Here is a 15735-nt window from a genome sequence, read left to right on the forward strand (position 1 = left end):
GAACATTAAATATAAAACAAACTTTTAAAAACTGTCAAACGCCCAAACAGAATCATTCGCGATATGATCTTCTTGCGTCTGTCATGAACTCTGCTCCGGCTATCACACCCCCCCCCCCCCATGTACAGTGTATGAAGAAAGACTCTGATGCGCATCACTTTACTTGAGCTTACACTCGTGGATAGAAATTTGTTCTACTCATAAAATAGACCGGGGAGGGATTATACTCATAGAATAGACGAGGAAGGGGTGGGGGAGTTTAGCTGCCCCCCACCCTCCACTTTGCCCCCCCTCCAAATGCAGTATGGGACTGATTAAACCTATCGTGAGTGAACAGTGAAAGTTGGGTAAACCCATGGCAGGGTGACTGACTGCAAGAACAAAGTCACGCTCTAAACTTTCCTGGGCGGTCCAATACAAAACTAAAAGTGTGTTTGTTATTTTTTCAGGTTGAGGCCCACTGGTCTTTCTTCAGAAGCGACCTGGCCATTACAAGCGACACGAAGTGGCCCATCATCATCCATCATCACGTGGTTATTCATAGCTGCCAAAAAACTCGAAACGCACGCTGATTCTAAATGTGGTCCAAGATGTCTTGTGACCCCCAATTAATTGACCGCTCACGTGTTTTTCCCTTTGCATATTAATTTCTGTTTTAAATGAACCTGGCTCAAACATATATTAATACTTTTACAGAAATGGGGGGTGGGGGGGGGGCGGTAACAAGAGATCTGGACCACCCTCTGGACAGCATTGCCTGCTGCTCTCTGCCGTGTCGCCCATTGAACCGCCCGTGCTGCTGCTGATCAGGAGCGGTGTCTCTCGTAAACGAAACGTCGGGTCTCTTAGCCCCTCTTGACCATCGCTTTCCAACTGCAGCACTGTCGTTCCATGCACGCGTTTATGCATTGCGGAATATCTCCGTCCGCCCGTCTGTCCGTGGCTGAGTGGGGTGGAGTCGTGGTGGGTGGAGGGGGCATGGTGACTCTCACGAAGGTCATCCATAATCAAGGTTTTTTGGGGGGTTAGAACGTGCCAATTCGTGCCAATTCGTTACTAGTGCAGCACACCGGTGTGTTGCAGAGCAAATCAACAACATTGACAATCTGAGTACGACGTTTCACCAGTAATTACAACTAGCTTCATCAGGCGACGAATTGGCCACGTTCTGTTTACGTGACAAACCTTAATAATTGGCTGTGTCGGGTGGTGGCGTGTTTAACGACACTTTTATATTTACGCGATTTAATCCAAACAAAACCTATATTATGGATGATATTGTTCGCGAAAGCCTAAACTGAAGTTGATACAATTTGAACGAAATTCGAGAATTAAAAGTCGAGTCGCCATTGTGGACTCAGCCTATTGGATATTGATCACGTTTATTAGAAGGGATTCCCAAAACCCCGAGAAACAGAGAAGGACTCGAGTACTGGACTGCGTTTGCCAATGGAGTGGAGCGGTGGTGCTGCACTTTGATCGCGGTATACCCGGGCAGGGCAGGACGATTTGGGGAAAATATCTAATTACGATTGTACTGACAGACATTGCGATTGCGATTTGATTTGCGATAAAAAAAATTAAGTCTAGCTTCAGTTCAATATTTACTGTGTAATAGATTTAAAACATGTGATGGAGCATTACCACATGATACCATCGAAATATGAACTGCTCTATATATTCTAATGCATGGATGAGAACTTAAAAGATAAGAATTGCTTCCAACATGTATTTATAAAAAAATTTCATTGAAATAGAACAATCAAACATGGAACAATTGTTAAGTTAAATAAAGTTATAATAATAATAAAATAAACAATTCCAATAAGAAAGTAAGAGGACTTTTCAAATTGCAAAAAATCGCAGCCTTTGCGATTTCCTCATTGCATTGTTTCAAATTGCCATTTCGATTTGAAATCGATTAATCGTTCAGCCGTGCACCCGAGTTCGATTCCCAGACACTACGAGCAGCATCAGTGGCGAGTGATACCTGAACTTGTTTTCATGTAGCCCGCATTGACCAGCGTGGTCAAGTATGTAAACAAAACATCCAATACGGACGACAGAGCATTGGTAGGCCATCATCCAGCAGCGTATTGACTAAGGTGTGTACACTAATTACACATTATTAACGATAGACGCCCGTTGGCTTCCATACTGCGTAATTAAATACTTCCGAGGACAAACAACCACTTTGGAAGGCGTTGCAGAAGCCCTGCATTACAATGATTCCCAACGTTTCTACTCGTGAGACCATTTGACTACAACTAGGAGAGGAGATCACAGTCGTCGTCGTCATCACCATCATCTGAAATGCCCTCGCTGCCAAGTGAATCCTCAAGGCGAGAGAGGTGGGCAGACGATGGGGGGGGGCGAGAGCAGTCGTGTTGTTTTATGTTGATTCTGTTGTACAGACATTTGTCAATCCACCTACTGCTGGATGAAGACCTCCCTCCCCACGCCTCCTTGTCAGCCAGACGGGGGGTGTTGTTGTTGTGTGACCAGACTTGATGCTGATCGCTCAGTGCAGGGTAGGCTGATAAAAACTCAACTATTTTTTGTTTCTTCCCGCTAAGGCCCACTGAGCAATGTAGCTCTTTTTCAGAAGCAACGTTGACCATCACAAACGATAGGTCAACGAAGTGGCGTATGGTCGCGTGGAAATGTTCAGCAGCCAAATACTCTAAACGCGTGACGGTGATTCAAAGCGTGGAGGGGAAAACCGGAGGACCCGGAGAAAAATCCACGCCGCCACGGGGAGAGAAACACGCGAAGCTCCAAATATACGTGAGTTCAGGGTCGGGATCGAACCCACGACTTCCTGTATACCAGGCGAGGCAGTTAACATCTCGCCACCGTGTGCCGCTTGGCCAATGATGGTTGGCCGTGGCCGCGAATTGAACTCGGCTCGCAGGGTTCGTTCACACAGCGCAGCGCGTCAACCACCGCGCCACCCGAAAAATCGTGAACATTAGGGTACAGCTCAATCAATCATCTGACCCTGACGCAAGGACCCATTAAATTCAAATTATTTGCGGACTAATAACGAATGTGTGCGTTTGTGCCAATGCGGCATCGCCAAATAATTTTTACGCAAATTACAATTTGCGTAAAAACAAGTTTTCATTTGCGTAAAAACAAGGATTGCGACAAAGTGGACGTTTTCAAGACTGCTGGTGGAGAGGGGGGGGGCTGAGACAGCGGGAGGGAGGGAGAGGGTATTGTTGAGCCAGAGTCGTGTGAGACAGGGAAGTGTATTGTCCCCGGGACGTGCTCTACGGTGACGACTTTAATAGCGAGGGATTCTCGCCATGACGGTGAACACAGTTTCATCACCGCAGCGCTTAAACATCATCTCTCGCTTGTTAAACGCAAGAGACTAGCGCCCCCCCCCCCCAACTTGATTCCGCTCAACGTTAACTGCTGCAAAGTGTTCTAGTTGCATGTGGAATGGCAAGTGCCCGAAACGTCGACTGCCAATACGCTCACTCAGGTTCAGTTTGATAACAATTGCTACAGTTTACATTATAGACTGCCAATACGCTCACCAGCAGAAAAACCAGGCTAGAGTCTACCAGCCTACAGTATACATTGTAGACTGCCAGTACGCTCACTTTTATTATGATATATATTTTTATCTACGTGACTTTACCGAAAGAACAAAAGAATATGAATTCCTGCAGTCACGAAAGTTTTAAGTTCAAACTGCTTGTGTTGCAGTCGAAACGTCGTGAGTTTTTTTTTTGTTACCAAAGAACAACTAAACTATATCGTTTTTTTTTCAGAAGCAGCCCAATATTCTAAACGCATGTTGATTATAAATGTGGAGGGAAAACCCGGAGAAAAAAATCCACGCGACCACGGAGAGAGAAACATACACACCTCAAATTATACAGCAGCAGGCGTCAGGGTCGAGATCGAACCCACGACCTCCTGTATACCAAGCGAGGTAGTTAACATCTCGCTACCGCGGCGACTTATACCTAACCCACTGCTGTTGTTGGTCATGGAAGTTGTTTGACCATACTTCACCAAGATGGCCAGTGGAGGTTGGTGAACGAGGGAGTTCGGGACCTGCTGTTCAGATATCTCTAGCCACTGATGTCAGCCACTCGAGTGCAGTGCTTTGGCCAAATGCATCATTTATCCACCGCAATCAAATCAGTATGAGCCCCCGTCTCATTTCCCTTAATACGAGACATGAGTCTACTAGACACAGCATGTCCTTCTCATGTACGCACGGAGAGAGAGAGAGATAGAGAGAGACAACAAATGGAGAACATGGCAGAGTGATAGATCTACGAATATATTCGTACCGGAAACCCGCTTGAAATAGTGTACTCATTTTAACGGTGAAAAAAATATACACAACACGGACTGATATTGTGTTATACCTGCTTAATAGATAACAAACTTCAAATCTAGAAAGATAACATAAATCCTGAGAACCAACTTCCCACCAGACAAAATAAGAAAGATTACACTCGATGACAATTATATATTGTAGATAAAGTATTCAGTTCATTATTAATTTTATTCAGTTCATGGTATGGGATATTATACAAATGTATATTATTTCGTTAAGTTTAGGCAAAGAAAATATGCTACAAGCTAGACTCATAGCAAATACACATGCCACAGCCTACATTGAATACTGCATAAGGCCAATATTAAGGAGCAATATCTCTAAACACTGACGTATGCTTTTGCGTTATTCTACAACAACTTTTACAACACCGCAACAATTTAGGACGATACGTGAGATATTTAACTCTCATCCGGCATTGGCCGAACTTTAAAAACAATTACACGTGTGTGTTTGAAGCTTCCTAGCCAAGCACAACAAAATACGTAATCTCTTCTTACCTTGCGGTCGATTGAAAACAACCAAAATCGCCTAAAACGAACGGGTCAATTACGAACACGCGAAAGCCACATTTGGCACCAAACGCTTCTTGAAAACAAACGAACAAATATATAAACCCCCTCCCACCGTTAACGAGAACCTTAGCAGTACTCTAACGAAGCATTTAGCTGAAGAGTAAAACTTCGTTGGAGCCGAGTTCGCGGAGCAGTGCCCTGGGTTCGGTTGCTCCCTCGTAAACGGTAGCAAGAAAACAGGACACGCCTGTCCATCACCACGATTCCAGATGGAGCCCAAAGCAAGCGTCCGTGGCCCCTCCCTCCTGGCTCCGATCCAACAACGGGAAGCATCGCACCCAAACCTTCACCCCCCCCCATCCCTACAGCTTTTCCCACCCCCCATCACCCCCCCCCCCCATTTGAACGAAACGTCCACGACAACCCTCCATCCTCTCTCCCAAACCCCCTGCTACCTCCCCCCCCCGCTCCCAAAAAAAGTCGTCATACTTCCCGTCCTCTCCCCTCCCTCCCTCCCTCCTCCCCCTGCTCTGCTCTACACAGACCTTGCAGTCGTTGCGAAACGTGCAGAAGGCAGGAAAGAGACACGGGGGGAGGGCGGCGGTGGCGGCGACCGGGGGGAGAAGGCCAGGCTTTAGCGTGGCAAAGTCGGATGCTTCGGGAGAATGTGAATTGGTGATGTTGTGTTGCAATCAATGTCGACGCCAATGCGTGCTTAGGAGGGTATGAGATCTGCTGAAGCGGGCTGCCCAGCCAGCGGTCGGGGGAGATACACTCGCTCCCGCCGTGCATTCACAGACTTTGGCCACGCTGGCTGATGAGTGCCTCGGTTTGTGAAACCGCTCGCCTGACCGGTGCTAAGCCGCCCGTAGCCTTCACCAGTAAAGAACGACTCACGTGGCCCAAGATTCACAGCGCAGGGCGTGCAAGCATGACACCAGCTCTTCGTTCGTTTCGACATCCCCCCCTCCCTTTCCCCACGTATTGTTGTTATCATCTTTAAGCGGTGCATTCCAGTTGGGAGTGCCTGTGCTCCTGATTACATTCCTCCTTTGAGATATCTCTTGATAAATAATTCGTGACTTTCAAAGTACCTCTATCAGTAGGGGGGCAGATAGGAAGGAAGTTTTGTTTTTCCCTCCACTGCACCTCACCAGTGTGTATGTGAGCGTTTATTTTAAGATAACCAACCAGTATAAGGCAATCGTGTGCTCGCATAGGGCATTAAACAAAAGTGAGTGTAAACATTAAGTCATTCAGCCATAGAGTATAAATGTTTTTTTTTAACGTCTGCAAGCATACTTATTGCATAGAATAGGAAATTCACAACCCAACAATTTTTGTTTTACGGATGTGCTGGAAAGAAGAGCCCGTAGAGTGTATTTGGCCTACTCTTCCTCGCTGGCCAGACGTCATGTGACCAGTCGATTCACCATTGTGTACACATTTACTGTTTACCGAATCAGAATGTTGATTGATCCTGGAGGAATCGGATGATCTAGGAAGCTCTTTTTCACAGATGTCCAGTCGGGGCGGATGAGAACGTTCCAGCGACTAAACAATACACAAACAAAACTAAATAAGTGCAAAGTATATGGAAGGGAAGTAAATAGGTTGAACCTATCTACGTGACTTCACCGAAAGACCCACGAACATGAATTCTTGCAGTCACGAAAGCTTTAAGTCAAGATTTAAAGTAAGTAAAATCACTAAAAATAAATAGTAAAGTATATAAGTTCAAATTGTGTAAGTATTCTAGATTTGAAGCTTTCGTGACTGCAAGGATCCATACTCTTGGTTTTTTTCGGTAAAGTCAAGTAGGTTAAAAAAGAAAACAAATAAATTAAATCACGACGTTTCGGAGGCAACACAAGCCTCCGTCTTTAGGTATGTATACCAATTTCTAAGCTTAGGCAAGGCAGCAAAACAACAGCAAAAAGAGTCCCAGACCAGCCCAAGACAACACAGTCCCTCAATAAATTTGCAAATAAAAATGTAACTGTCAATACATGGGTAAGGATAAAAGCCACAAATCGCATTCGCAAACGCAGTTGCATGCAGCACTAACCATCTGCTTCAGGATAATTTTTTGTTGAAGGAAGATTTTACAAAGTTAAGGGAGGAAACGAGGTTGTTCCAAAACGTTGCTGCCGCAACGGCTTTGTCATCCATTCCTATGCTTGTTTATTGGGATAGTTAAAAGGCGATTAGACGGACGTCTTACGTTTCTTGAGTTTGACAATGGGGGTTAATGAATTGTACGTGCAGTATGTTGAACCTCTTTCGTCTCGCGCGTAGCCAATCGTGCTAATCGGAGCTGCTTAAGTGTAGCGCAAGATTTTGGGTGGACAGGGAGAGGTGCGGTGGAGGATTTAAAGTAACTTCTCCCCCCTGCGTTTCAACTGCTGAGGGCCGGGAGAGTGAACCAGCAACCTCTGTGTGTAGGCATACTAATTGCATAACGTCCATAACGATCACTGGTCTTCCTTTGCAAAGATTGAAACGTGGCAGTCGTGCGTAAAAAAAAGAGGGTGTTGTCAGGTTAACCCAAGTTCAATCGAAACAATAACGAAACGCGGCAGCAAAAAAACCCCACAATAGTCGATCGGAAGCGTGGGACACGGGCTTTGTCTAAGAACGCTGGGCACACGGCACAGCTGTTTCCGTTTCACTGACAGGCGAAGGGCCACGATTTACAACTATTGTATTCGCGAGAGGCACTTTTATTTAATGTGCATTTTTTATAGGGTATTAGTTAAACAGCACCCCCCCACCCCCCACCTTCCCCCTCCAGTAAACAAGCACAAGTCTGAATATGTTGCCTAATTTAACCATTGGAGTTGTAGCCTGAAGAGATCTTGGTGGTGCAGTTCAGTGGCGCGGCGACTGCGAGAGGCACGAGTGTCCAGACACCCAGCCCCAATGAAATTAAAACGAGTTATCCACAATAGAGGTTGTTTTGGGGGTTAGATTGCCTAAATATATAAACGTGTCGCTTTTGCTTCCTAGATCTGATTTATTTATTTATTTTGGTCATACTTTGTACACGATTATAATGAGGCGGATAAACACTGCCTCTTAATAGTCGAGGTTTTGTGGGTTAAATCGCGTAAATATATAAATGTGTCGTTAAAACCCGCCACCACCCGACACAGCCAACTAGTAAGGTTTGTCACGTAAACAGAACGTGGCCAATTCGTCACTAGTACAGCACACCGGTGTGTTGGAGAGCCAAGCCACAACATTTACAATCTGTTGTGGCTTGTATATGGTGTGACTAGGACAACATATCGGCTGTGTTGGGTGGTGGCGGGTTTTAACGACACATTTACATATTTACGCGATCTAACGCCAAATAAATCTATTATGGATAATATTGCTCGCGAAAGCCTCCTACGTGTTAAAAACGAATTCGTGGAACGGCGTTGACAGTCGGTGCACAAGCACACACAACAAGTACTCGAAACACGTTCTTCAATAGCGCTGCCCCTTGAAGAGGAAATGCGGATATTATAGGCGACGTGAAGGGCATTGACCTTTATTCGTAGCAGACGGGCGATGGCCTGAAGCATATATATGTTTTAGATATGGCTCAGAGACACCCACGCAACGGTGCACGGCTGCGCTAGTTGATAGATGCGTGCAGCTGTTTTATTTATTTTCAATTAAGGGGAAAACCAACAGTGAGACACTTTGGCCTGCGTGACCGCAATTGAGGCTGCGTGTACTTAAGTGACACATTTCCCGAGTGGCCAGAAACACGAACGCATTTGGCGACGCGTAAAGAGGCAATCGGGGAGAGTGTACGCAGACACCAGATTTTGGGCCGCCACGCACGTGGCGTTTGTGCTGCCGGGTGCTTTATTGTTGGCCCTGGTGCGACGAGTGAGCTCGTGATGCAAAAAAACAACAAGCTTGCAAAGGGCTCACACATGGAAGTGGAACTTTAGATTCTGGCTTGAATCGTAAAGTGTGCTGCCTGATCGGTATAGCTCCAATCGGACAATTAAGTCGGTCAAATTTATTGAATGTGATCTTCATTTGAAGTTTTCATGGCTACATATATTATATTCTGCTGTAGATTTTTGGAAGAGCCGTGTACAAAAAGAGACAATTTAATGGTCGACTGAAGCTCGACCATTAAAGCAGAACAAGCCACACGATTGCTTGGGGCACAGGCAGTGCTATGCTTGTCCATGTTACCATGTCCGAGGATGAGAGCGAGACTGACTTTCATAACGCAACAGAACTCAGGTTGATTTAAAGTTTGGCCGACCAACACCTCCGTTATTTCTTTAGACCTGTAGCATAAATTGCCGGAGGGGGGGGGGGGGTGATGGGGTTAAGTCCACGATCACGCGATCTCTTTTTGCACACGGCTGTTCCGAAAATCTCTACAAAAAATTGAACATAAAACTACATAAACAAATATTTTAGCATGTAAGGCCCACTGAGCTATACAGCTCTTTTTTTCAGAGACGACCTGGCCACAAGTAACAGCCCAATGAAGTAATCCTTATCATTTGTAAACGTATAGCAGCCAAAAACTCTAAACGCATGACTCTAAATGTGGAGAGAAAAACCGGAGGACCTGGAGAAAAGTCCATGCGACCACGGTGAGAGACATGCAAACTCCGAATATACAGGCGTCAGTCGGGATTGAATCAAGACCTCATGTATACCAGGCGAGGTAGTTAACCTCTTGCCACTGCAGCACCGAATGCGGTTTGCAACTAAGAACTGGACATTATACTCATTGGCTGTATTTGCTGAACGTGATAGGATATTCACTAGTACAGCAGCAATTCAGCGGCTCATCACACCCTGCAGAGGGCCCATATTGGGTGGCCGATGACCTGACCTATGCGTAGTGCCCCCTACTGACAACTCAGCAATGTTCCTCCAACTCTCAGAGGGAAATACAAATTTGAGTAAAATAAATAACGCGTTAATTGTTAATGTTATTCGCTAATTGTATCCCGATTGTGCCATCGGCATCGTGTCATGCGATGAAGAATCTATTTAGATTCCTCGCAGAGCAGTGCAACGATTTTTGTGTCGAGGACGGCCTACAGAAGCAGATATTACAGAGCCACTTCTGAGGTCCCTTTCATCCCTTTGCTAATTCCCCTGCCACTGAGATTAACGTTTGTCACATGACAGTCAACCCGATATTGTTATTTCTCAGAGTTAGAATATAGCCAAATGAAGTGCAGAATCAAATGAAATGAGATGTTTTTTTGTACAATCGTTGGACCAGGCTGAGACCATCAACTCAGTACACTTGAAATCCCGGTTTAATATATCAGGCATCGGCCTGGATTCAAACCCAGAATCTCAGCGGTATCAGCTGAGCACTCTGATTTCCGAGCAACCGAGCTACTCTGAAAGTAAGCAAGCATTTATTGAAGTGGGCCGTTCTATGTATATGGTGTGAAACTCTTCTTAAACACAGCTCTATTACCCATGACTCATATTATCTGTGGCACCCATCGATCTATGAAAACTCCGATTATCCATGGACGGATTCTTCCTTCTCTTTATTTGTTTTCATGGTTAAGAGAAGTGGTCCGTAACTGGCAGTGACTTCAGCGTATTATCTGAGCCTTTTGCATAATCGAGTTACCGGCAGAGTGCCTGGAAGCGCCAAATTGATCTTATTCACATACAAGACAAGAGTCAGAATTAATACAACTCAACAAGCATACACATATAAATACTCAGGTTTTTTCGGTAAAGTCACGTAGGAAAAAAATTAAAATGAATAAAAGTAAAATAAAATAAAAAATAAAATAAAAATCACGACGTTTCGGAGGCAACACAAGCTTCTGTCTTCAGGTGGAACCGTCACAGCACGCTTGCTGTATCAAGTAAATGAGACGGAAGCTTGTGTTGCCTCCGAAACGTCGTGATTTTTATTTTATTTTAATTTTATTTTACTTTTATTAATTTTAATTTTTTACCTACGTGACTTTACCGAAAAAGCCTAAGAATATGAATCCTTGCAGTCACGAAAGCTTCAAATCTACAATATAAATACTCCACAACTTTCAATTAATAAACAAAAGTTGTTCAAGCTTGTCTTGTACTCATGCGGCAATTGTATGCTGACTCTTCATTTCTCATAAACTCAGGTTGAAAAGCTGACTCTGGGGTCTTGTGCCAATTTGGCCACTTTGCCACGGACATTTCCCACAACGTTTTCAGACGTTTATTTATTTAATTAGCCCTTAATGTGCACAACTGCTAAACACAACCCGCCGATAAATACAAAGATGTCCCCGCTAATGAGATTTAGCCAGATCAGCTCATGGTCAGATCATGGACGTGTCCCATGACGTGCTCCGGGATTTGATGTTGGCGGTGAAACAAGAGACCTGATGAGATATGTCTACGGACAGATGAGTCTGGTAAACCGCACTCACACAAACACAGCCTGCGCAGCGCCGATTAGAAAATGTCCGTTCTAAGAGGGTCATTGCGACGGTGTAATGGTTAGCACACGACTCGCAAACCAGAGGTCACTTGCTTGTTCTCCCCAGGAGGACTGTGGCGACACGGCGAGTTTCTTAAAATAAATCCCACCTCTGTCTACCCGGCAGTATAAATGGGTTTACGACGGTTGCGCTACTCGGCAGGTTACGTGCGGTCGATTGTATCTGGCCAGCGTGGAGGTGTGGGCCAAATACCATCCACTTGAAGGTCCTGCTGCTGCCTCCACTGGAGACGCTTCTGCCGGCAGTGGCACGACAAAAAACAAATGCAGGGTTGCACCTCCGCCGGAGAACGATTTGCACTGCCATTACGTTTGAGACTGTTTTTAAATCCTTTGTATTAAGTTCTTGCTTGCTTGTGCGCTTACGACCGTGCAAATCTTTCGGTCGTTTTTTAACCCACTTCCCGTGATCCAATCGAGCTGACATTTTGCACACAGACTCGTTGTGCGTGACAATTTATTTTCGTGAAAACAAATTTCCATAACTTTACACTTTTTAGGAATTTTTTTTTATATTTAATTACCAATTGCTTAATGGTGGCAGGCAATCATCTGACCCATAGGTGGCAGCCATCTCAAGCCAGAGGACGAGAGGACTCTAGCCGCCACGCATATAAAGGATTTATAGTGAAAAACTTTGTTTTTACGGGTTAATATTTTTTTTAAATGCTGCCGTTAGACGGATTAAAAAAACATAATCCATGTTCTCTTGTCGTGGAAAATTGCAATTGTGCTCAATCAAAGTAATGCTCTTCATTGTGCTGGATGGACGGCTGCATGTAGAACAATGCCAGCTCGTAAATACACCGATGACTGAGACGTACAACAGAAGGCCTTTGCTTAGGAAGGAACACCAACCTACAGTTCCACAGCGCCCTTCCTGTGCATTGTAACATATGCCCATCTGGACTTAATAAAATGCCAAAAAAAAATACACGAAAGAAAATACAAAATGGCAATCAAAATAATAATCGATTATTATGTAAATTAATATTACGATTAATGTATTTATTTACGTCCTTCGATTAAGCAGATGAGAGCCTAATATTTAAAAATCAAATAGCACGTGACAAATGCCATTAAAAACGTACATTGAGCACTCCATTGCATGCAGATTATATATCATTCACCTGTCTGGTCATCATCTCGTTACCGTAATGGATGTAGCAAATTGTTTTCTTAATGCAATTAATCCAGTTTTCCTGCGAGTTAAATTAGTAGCTAATTGCACAGCTGCCTGTTTCGAGTGTCCTAACCTCACCCCGGCAGAATGCCCCCCCCCCCCCCATTAAATTAATCTCGTACAGTAACAGAAAACCAGCAAATATGTCGTGCCCTTTGAAAATGTTCGGCTTCCGCTAAGTGAGAACAGATTTCGGAGGTCCGAGGCTTGGCCCGCATTAGCGAGAAGACCGAACAGATGGAGCCATTTAGGTTAATCTGCTGACCCCACCGGCTTTAGCTCGAGCGAGTGTAGTATTCCTGTCGCGCGCTGGACAGTTCGTATGCAGATTCGGGGCGCCGTGTGCATGTGGCGTGCAGACATCAGCTTGCCAATTTTCAGAAGTGAGGAGGAGGAACAAAAGGGGCACTGATTATTTTGGCTCTTTCACCTCTGACCGCAAACGTCCCAGTGTTAGACACACAATCGCAAGACCAAACACACGCCGCGCAGACTGAACTAACAATGATTCGCTGGACAGCCCGGCCGCTTTTTGGCAATTAGGAGGGGTTGTGTGTACAGTGGAACACTGTTCATCTTGAGGGAAGATACACGTGGTTCCGTTTTGCTATCGCAAATAATTGGTTCGTTGACTGGAAAACACGGCCATGCTTTTACAACAAACGAGCGGGGGGGGGGGATAGGGGGAGAAACTCCGTGTGGATTTCGCGTATTTATTATTTTATAGCTGACCCCAGGAGAGACCTCAAACTGCAATGAGTCCACAGGGACAATAAATGTTGCCAGAAGTAAACAAGCTGGGGAGCCAAAATAAAACTCAGTGGCTTCTTGGCAACACGAAGCATTTCACCATTGTTCAGTTGGCAATGCGGTGCGAAATCCTGCGGCTATGAGGGGAAGAAAATAAAAAAACGTACACCAGTGTTTTAGCAGGCGTTACATGAAGCACCCTATGGGTTTGATTGGTTGTATTGGTAGCTGGGCAGTGTGGCCACACGCCTAGAAGTCCAGCGATGTGGAGGCGAGGGTTGGCGGATCACCGCACAGCTGCCGTGAATCTCTCTTCCCGTAGGTGTCGGGGTTGCCATACCCTGGCTCGCCAGGAAAGGAACGGTGCAGCAAGTGGACCAAGCGCCATCTGTTTCCATCTGTACGGGGATCGAGTGTTGCCCCCTTGCGCCGCGTGAGTTTTCTACCCGGGTGCTCCGGTTTCCTCCCACGTGTATAATTAACGCAACTCGTCATTAATCGGATGAAAATATTCTTCAAATAACGAAAAAAACCCAATGGGACAGGGCCCTCCTGAAAAGGAGTCCTACGACTGAGTGTGGCATTCCTGGATAAATACATAATTTATATTATGAGCAGGGGGTCAGCAATTCAGATCTTAGATCCAGGAGCGGTAAGTTGGATGGCAGCGGTATTTCGTCACCGCAGCTTAATATCCCTGTGTAGGATGTCACAGTTGTGCTACGAAGTTCTCCGACGTGTTATCAACTCGTGCCGCGTGTTTGTTTGGCACGATGTCCACAACGTTTCGCTCCAAGGCCCTGACTTCAAGCATCCTTGAAGAAGCGGCCAGCAAGCGAAGCGGACAATGCAACACCAATCGAAAGCCAAAAACACGACAATTTGTTTCCGCACGACCAGAGTTGCATTTGCCCCGCCTGAAGTGTTGATCCACGACGGCTGTGGAGCACGCTGAACTGCACTCGGACGCAGCACGGGACGTGTCCATCGTCGTAAACGTTGTTCCATCAACGGGGAAATCAAAGAATCGTCGAAACTGCGACGAAGCCCCAAACCGTCAAACGCATCATCGACGAGTAGCGCCATCAGCCACGCGCCCACCCTGGCGGCATCGCTGCAATCCGTACGGCGTCTTACTGTCGCCTTGGATTGGTTGATGGACCTCAACGTTCAACTGTGGCGTCTATTACAAACGGTTTCTTACATGCCATACGAAAGAAAAGAAAAGTGTTGTGATGAGAACTAATCTGCCCACAACTGTGACATCTCTCATGTTACCTTTTGTTATTTATGTAGAGAGATATGGACTGATTCTTTATCATGTTTACCTACTGGCAGAGCCAGTGGGGGAGGGGGGGTGGCAGGTGCCCCTTCTCCCCAATGATCCGATCAAAATCCCTAATTTTCATCGGATCATTGGGGTTTATTAGTATTAAATCGGTATTTTGCGACCCCCACTGCCACTGTGTGCCAGGGACTCTATGAGATGATATGACAATAGTCTGAGTCCATAATTGACATTAAGTAACGGCAAAGCAGTTATAAGTGACTCAGAATTTTGCGCAATTGCGTATACAGTCCACGACTTCCCTGAAGGCATTCACCCTCAGCGAGCGCGATGCCGATCACACGCGGTTCGACTTCGACCCTCCATCGATGGCTGCGCCATCGCCGCACACGCGTCGAATAAAAAGCAAGGGACAAGTCCTTACTTACTAACAACTCCTCTATCATGTCTCATTGCTGGAGGGGTTGCCCCCCCTACCTGAAAATCCTGGCTCCGCCATTGTGCTTACCAACACGGTGATTTCATTGCATCTTCACCTTGTGCCGCACTTTGAGTGCACCGTCTCCTTGTGTGTTAGAAATAAACAAAATAAATCACGACGTTTCGGGCGCAACACAAGCGTCCGTCATCACTTGATGACGGACGCTTGTTTTTATTTTTTACCTACGTGACTTTACCGAAAGAACCAAAAAGTATGGATGCCTGCAGTCACGAAAGCTTCACATGGGCTCCTTCATGTCCATCAACCTTGATGCAGCTAATCTGGCTGTGACGGTCCCACCTGATGAGGGAGACTTGTGTTGCCTCCGAAACGTCGTGATTTTTGTTTTTATTTTATTTTTATTTTCATTAATTTTGATGTTTTACCTACGTGACTTTACCGAAAAAACCTAAGAATATATTCTTTACATCTCTACTCCATTGTTGTTTTCTTAATCTTACTTTGATACGCCCCCCCCCCCGATGTATTCCAAACGTGCTGTGATTATGTCACGAGAGAGAGAATCCATTCGGAAATCTTGCAGTGCAGTGAGATGCAGTAGAGATAGGTTGCAAAAGACATTTTTCACGGGACTTGTCGCTGCAGTGATGGTGAGATGTTATCTCCCTCGCCTGGTATGCAGGATATCGTGGGTT

The 15735-nt window shown here is 45.4% G+C and overlaps 1 protein-coding gene across 4 annotated transcripts in view; it reads right to left on the reverse strand.

Annotated features, from left to right (window-relative positions):
- LOC144936497 (tetraspanin-18-like) overlaps positions 1–15735 on the reverse strand; it is a 46672-nt gene that overhangs the window by 18923 nt on the left and 12014 nt on the right. For 2 of the 4 annotated variants that reach the window (XM_078863610.1, XM_078863607.1), the window contains exon 1: positions 4867–5161. The exons of 1 other annotated variant lie outside the window; for it this stretch is intronic. The gene's annotated coding sequence lies outside the window, so the exon portion shown is untranslated. Of the gene's footprint in view, positions 1–4866; positions 5162–6339; positions 6436–15735 lie in introns of those variants that run through there. One more of the 4 variants, XM_078863609.1, reaches the window with a different exon arrangement.

Source organism: Lampetra fluviatilis, chromosome 16, assembly GCF_964198595.1.
Source record: "Lampetra fluviatilis chromosome 16, kcLamFluv1.1, whole genome shotgun sequence".
NCBI lineage: Eukaryota > Metazoa > Chordata > Hyperoartia > Petromyzontiformes > Petromyzontidae > Lampetra > Lampetra fluviatilis.